This window comes from Zosterops lateralis (genome assembly GCF_965231275.1).
Source record: "Zosterops lateralis genome assembly, chromosome: 2".
NCBI classification, from domain to species: Eukaryota; Metazoa; Chordata; class Aves; order Passeriformes; family Zosteropidae; genus Zosterops; species Zosterops lateralis.
The window spans coordinates 92,600,112-92,605,971 of record NC_139763.1 but is presented as its reverse complement, the minus strand read 5'-3'; positions in this window follow the sequence as shown (position 1 = coordinate 92,605,971).

Here is a 5,860-nt window from a genome sequence, read left to right as displayed (position 1 = left end):
CACAGCCTCTGCTCTGGTTCTTAGGTGGGGGGCACAAGCAAGATCTCCCTTCAATGGGCAGCTGCTTACAGCATGAGACATTTCATTGTGACTCACTGGATATGAATCACTGCTACATAACACCAACTTTAAGCTAGTTAAATGCCATTGATTTCAAAGTTTCACAATCATGTGGAACTCATAGTAGGCAGCAGCAACAGCTTTCATGTCTGAAATGGAAGAAAATAACCTCTGGGTAAAGTCCAACAAAGAGCTTAGCTAAAGAGAGCTCTGGCTGAAGACTGGAGAATGTGGAAGTGCTTGGAAAGGGAATATTCTGTGGCAAATTGATCAAACTCTGTCTAACATGCCTCCTGGTTATATTCCAGGGAATGCTTCTCTTGACCATTCTTTCATCCAGATGAAATGCAGGAGAAAACCAAGAAACATTTCCTTAAGGTCAGGCATCATTGTCCATGGCTGCATTCCTTTTGGGGGGACTGTCCGTATGGACAACACTGATGTAGTAGCATTGCCAAAAGCTCACGGCCACAGTTTGACATACAGTAATGAAAATAAGAACTTTGAGTTGTTGAAGAGACATGCTTTAGATGAATAGTCATTCATCATCTCCCAGAGAAAGGCAGTGGGCTTGGATGTCATTGCAGAACAGATGAATTTAGGCAAAGCAGATGCAAGATATTTCTGTATATATTATTCAACACTGGAAACTGCCAGTGGACACCCCAGTAATTGGTCTGTTTTAGAAATTCCTGATATGAATGAATGGAGTGGCTCTTTTCCCTCAAGGCTATCATCTCAATTCCCCATGCAACTCTTCTCACAGTTGGGAATTGCTCACCCTCCTTTGTCACAGCCGTTATTGTTCTCAAGCACTAGGAAGGACATCTCCATGGCTTATTCATCCAGGAGTCTGGGGTAAACTATCTTCTAGGGCAGAAAAGAGGAGAAACTGATGATGGCATCTCATAAACTGCGGTGAAATAATACCAGGAAAGAAACAAACTATGAGATGGACTCATTTTCTTTTTGACATTGTTACTTAGAGACCAAAATGAGCATCTTTTTCATTATCAATAAAGAGGCGAGAGGTGGAGGAACATAGGGCTGCACAGAGCCAGTCTTATGAAGGTGCGCAGCTATTTAGCCCAGTTCTCAAAATAAAAAGGCATTGTAGCTAAGGCAGTGCAACTCTCAGTTTACACTTGCCCTGGAAATTTCACTATAAACTTACAAGTCTATATGGCAAATGCCTTATTTAGAATCATGTGTTCCAACCTTAAAAATTATTATTAACTGGGAGGCAGGATCCATGTTAGGGTTACGGAGTGTGTAAGGAAAAGAGGTGACCTCTGTCCTTCCTCCTTCCTGTCCCTCAGCTTAACTTCTGGAATGAAACAGGAAACGGGTGAATACAGGCATGTGTAATCCTGCAGTTGTTTGTTAATGGAAAAAACACGTCATACCAGCCTTTGAAGAAAAACAGTTCCCACCTTAAGGAGCTTTTGGAATTTGGACTGGTAAGTAGACAATAGGGGGAAGGCTAATTGCCTGTATCGAATGGAGGTAAGTGGTCAGCAACTCAAAGGTTTTTCACAGTGACTCAAATTTACATAAACATCATGAGCACTACAGTCCCTCTGAAGAGCAGATCGATGCCAGCTCTATCCCACTATTGTTTAAGCATACCCTTGGATCTAGTGTAGTATCCTGCCTCCTTGCAAGGAGATTCAGTGAAGGACAGCATTGCCAGCTTGCTGAAACCCCACAGTATTGAAAGCAAGTACTGCCCATTGGAGAACCCAGCTTTTGGCCCTGTTGTCTGAATCCTCTGTAGCATAACAGAGCTATCTTGAGAGACTCCTTGACCATGGTGTGATGCCATGATGCCTCACACACAAAATACATGTTTGCCTTGGCAGATAGGAGCGTATATGGGAGAAGTTTAGCAACAGATCCCTACATTTTGCCCTGTTAGATGTTCAAATCTTTATAAATGAAGAGCAAAGCCCTTTAGAAAAGTAGAAGCTGAGCAAGGTCCAGCGCAACTACAGATCAAATAACTTTTCTTAGTTAGCTTCCACAGACCTCCTACTAGTTGTTCTAAGCCTTCTTGGCTTTTCAGAAATCACATGTGGAGTAGCAGGTTAAAAAGCATCTTAGACAAAAAAAAAAAAAAAAAAAAAAAAAAAAAAAAAAAAAAAAAAAAAAAAAAAAACCACAGAATAAAACGTAACCTCTCCTATGTGTGCCCATGAGAGGGCAGCACAGACCGGCTGAGCCTTTGCTGAAGGCTGTTCAGAGTTTGTATCCAGCAGAGTAGCTACAAGCAGAGGCGAAGAAATCTGTGTAGAAGGGCTAGATGGCCTAAAGCACAAGCTCATCTACCGTCCACCTGAAACTGAAACCCAGATACAGCTCGGTACAGTCTTGACTGAGTCAGATCCCAGGTGCACAACAGAGTCCAAATCTCACAGATTTCTCAGTGAAGTTTCCAGTTAGGTAGTGGAACCTTGAAAGAGTTTCAGTGGAAGAATTTTGCCTACAGTTCTGTTAAAGCAATGAGTCGGTGTGAGACATCAACCACACCCTTGCCAAGGCAGAGGCTGTCACCCCGGGAGCACTATAAACTCGCCTGAGGCGGGTGCTATTTATTTCCATTGCAGTGTTGCACCAGCCAACACCCCTCTGCTATTCTCCATTCCTCCCGCTGCCAAAACTCCTGTGATGCAGCTTTAATTGACTGTCCTCCCTCTTTCTCCTGGGTGTTCCAGCCCTCTGGCAAGGTGAATGGTGGAAATGCTGAGATAAATGAGACATATGCTTGCAGCAAGTGTGTTGGAAACTGGGTACTGACAGGCAACCATATGTAGATGGCAGTGCTCCACTGCCAGCCCTTTGTGGCCTCCTGCATCAGATGCAGCTAATGCAGAGGAGGTAAGCAGTGGGTTTAGGAGGAATGAGGTATCCCCAAACACCCTTCAACAATAAGTTTGAATCAATGTGAACAAGTTTCTTTGGCCCTTTGCAAACAAGCAGTAAATGTTCCCAAACAAGATCTCTTCTTTGAAGCATGTTGTGGCTCATGACTGACAGAGCAGATTTTGGAGGAGAGGTTTTTAACTGTGTAGCAAGAACAATGCAGCCACTAGATCCAGACAGAACAGCTTGTTCCCAGTCTGTTAGGGGAAACTCAACTGAACCAACAGCAGTAAAGGACCATCATGGTGCCAAGGCCGTTCAGGAGCTGGAACCACATCCTAATGGCTGTATTGACATTGACATATGCAATCTTTCAGAGGCCAGGTTTCATCACCAAGAGCAATGCAGAGACACTCTCTAGCAGATCTTCTCTGGACAGCCTTTTAAAGAAGCTATCTAAAAGACAAGCAGAAAATTTCTGCCTTCTCAAAAGTCTTTTCTCCTGCCAAAGATCTCTGCAAATCCCAGGCAATTGTTTGCTAAGGCACAATGAGATTTCTGTCTTCTTGTGGTCCTTTCCTGTGAGCTCCTCTCCTATGAAGACAGACTGCAGGAAGTGAGGTTGTTCAGCTTGGAGAAGAGAAGGCTTAGGGGAAACCTCATTGTAGCCTTCCAGTACCAAAAAGGGACTTATAAAAAGGAGGGAGATGGACTTTTTATATGAGCAGGTAGTGATAGGACAAGAGGCAATGGCTTTAAACTGAAAAGGGCAGGTTTAGATTATGTGTTAGGAAAAAATTCTTTACTCAGAGGGTCGTGAAGCACTGGCACAGGTTGCCCAGAAAAATTGGGGATGCACTATCTCTGGAAGTGTTCAAGGCCAGGCTGGATGGGATTCTGAGCAACTTAGTCTAGTGAGTGGCATCCCTGCCCAGGGCAGGAGGGTCAGAATTAGATTGTCTTTAAGGTCTCTTCCAACCCAAATGATTCTATGGTTCTGTGATTCTATGGTTGCCTGTGGCCAGGCTCCTCGTCAGAGTGAGCTGGCCTGCTCTGATCTGATGATGAGATGCAAGAGAACACCATGTCCCATTTGCTGGCTCCTTTATGCCATCAAGGGTGTTGGCTGTGGAGCGTCACTTTTGGGCTTGGCTCCTCTTCCCTGCCAGGATAAACTCCTGCTGGTGGGAGGGGAGTCAGGGCAGAGCTTGGCCTCTGCACTCTCCCATGTTCCTCCATGCTTATTTTACTCTCTGCTTCTTGCATGTACAAAAATGTGACCTGTGAGTTGCTTAAAGACCTGGGTGGGATCAGCAGCTCTAACATGCAGATACTTCAGTCTGGATTTTCCTTTGCAGAAATTGGCCTTGGGCATGTGTTGAGGCTCTCCTACAAATTTTCTTCATAGTCAGCAGAGTAAGAGACATCCTTAGGGTCAGATCTAGAGCCCAAATCTCTCTCAGTGAGTACAAGAAGGCACCCTGAGGGTCTCCTTTATTAACAGTGGTATCAGTCAATAGAAATTAATCTTTACAAGACTCCACTACTTCCCTAGGCTTTGGGGTTGAGACCACTGAGGAAGGGAGCAAAAGCAGCTGGTCTAACTGTTAGCAGCACAGTACCGAGATTTAATTTGTTACTGCTTTTACCCACACATGCAAATATCACTATGAGCACTAGCCCAAAACTCCAGGGAAGTAGTTCCCTGCCTGGCCTCAATTCTTTACCAGACAGAGCAGCTTTCTCCAAGTTGTTTGTCCTTTCTGCTTGCTCACATGTCAGGAGAAACATTCTCTTCTGAAAGGCTGAAAGTACAGATTTTCATGTAATCTCATGATTCCAGTAGCTTGGGCTTTACACAACCGCCCAAAAATACAAGTTTTAATGACTCCAAAATACAGATATGGTTATAAGCTCATGAATAAAGCTACCCTGCAAAATTGGAAAGATAAGGTGCATCCCTCTCCTAACCCAAAATATCAAAAAAACCCAGTCCTTGAGAGTGTGCCCTATAAGCACTCTTCTTAGGAATGGAGAGTGCAATACCATATTCATTGCTTAAATGCAAAACCCCAGGATTACCAGCATCACAGAGGTGCTTCTATCTGTGTTCTCTGTACCACTATTTGCCAAGGTAGCTGAGGTTTCAGATGGAAGTTACTGACTGCATTCCACATCATACTAAATATGTACATACAGTTCTGCTTTTCAGCCTATATGTTTGCAGGTTTAGCTGGGGTGGCCAGCCCAGTGGCCCAGTGGTTTATCCTAACCCTCTGTAATTAGCCCATGCTTGTTGCTCATGGTATGCCATTTGTCTCCTCACACTCAGCACTGTTTAGTAAACAATTTCAGAGACAGAGTTGCTCTCCCCTGATCTCACTAGGTGGTGTTCACTTATTTATTTTCTGCACCCTGGAGTTATTCCTCTCTCTTGAGGTTGTGAGGTATAAAAGTGGCAAAAAAGGGCAAAAATGTTGCCAAAAGGAGGAGACAGCTGTAGCAAAAGACACGACTCAACCAGGGAGGCAGGAGGCAAGGCTGGCAGGAGGCCAGGCCAGCTGCAAAACCAAGAGGCACAGTGGACATCTGTCCCCACCGCCTGCATCCTCACCCCCTATGCAGATGCACTGAGATGAGAGAGGAGGCAGCCATTAGGAATTCCCTTCAACACTGGGGAGGAGCTGGCTCCTGGCCATGGCACGTGGAGGGCTTGGGTGGCAGACACGAGCCTCAAACCCAAATCTGGCCCAGGGAAGGAAGGTCAAACTGCAAACTGGGAAGCAGCTGTTCGCAGCCCTCCCGGGAATGCAGGAGCAAAGCTGGGTGGCAGGATTTGGGGCTGGGGCCACTGGGAGCAATGCCCTCAAGGAGGAGGTTGCTGACCCAGCTGATGGGGTCAGGACTCTGCCAGGGAAGGTGGCAGCCCCTCCATTGA